Genomic DNA, 869 nt, shown 5'->3' on the forward strand with positions numbered 1-869 from the left:
GTCAACAAATGTATGCTCATTTTTGATGCTGTCTTTAACCCTCTTTTTCAAGTTAGCATCTGCAATCTATGTATATCATTTGCTAAAAACTTGCCTTCTAAGGGATGATGGTGATGAAATGATATTGTTTTGGGGGGTGAATGCTGCTTTAGTACTTCGAAATCAGTTTTCGTAGGGGTGGATTATGTTACTAGAAAGTTCACCATTGGTGGGTCTGCCATATGACACATCAACTCAAATTTACATACCCATAATGCAATCCAGCAGAAATGGTTGTTTTTTTTCAATTTGTAATTCTTATTGGTGTGAACTACATTTTATATTATGTCCAAAGCCAAAAGCAGGGTTATAACTTTGTTTCAACTGCACATTATGTCTTTTAGATATTGTGTTAATATCCTCTCCCTTACATTAATAGGATGTACTTTTATTGCATCGATTGAATGCTCAGTTAGAGAGTATACTCTGGTTTCTCTTCAAACCGAATAAATCTTTCGCCTTTTACTAAAGATTTCCGTGGAGAGGAACAAGCATGAGTTTCACTCAATTTTTTGATGCCTGGCTTATGCTGGGCTTATTTATCAGTGCAAAAAAAAGATATGACTTTTTTTGTGTGTGTATGTTCCGAATTTTTAAGTAGAGATGTGTTACTGTTATCTCTTTTAAGTTACTTTCTTGGGATAGAGTAACGATAAACTGATTGTTGGATTGCTACTTTAGGACTTCAAAATCAGTTTTGGTAGAGGTGGATTATGTGGCTAGAAATATGCCCACTTGATGGGTCTGTCATATGACACATCAACTCAAATTTACATACCCATAATGCAATCCAGCAGATATGGTTGTTTTTTTACCATAACATACCGGGT

The 869-nt window shown here is 35.1% G+C and overlaps 1 non-coding gene across 1 annotated transcript; it reads left to right on the forward strand.

Annotated features, from left to right (window-relative positions):
• The first annotated feature begins 460 nt into the window (after positions 1–460).
• Positions 461–575, forward strand: LOC142504046 (U5 spliceosomal RNA). Its single transcript, XR_012804170.1, has one exon. It is a non-coding gene; the product is annotated as a U5 spliceosomal RNA (small nuclear RNA).
• Positions 576–869: the final 294 nt, after the last annotated feature.

Source organism: Ascaphus truei, chromosome 10, assembly GCF_040206685.1.
Source record: "Ascaphus truei isolate aAscTru1 chromosome 10, aAscTru1.hap1, whole genome shotgun sequence".
NCBI classification, from domain to species: Eukaryota; Metazoa; Chordata; class Amphibia; order Anura; family Ascaphidae; genus Ascaphus; species Ascaphus truei.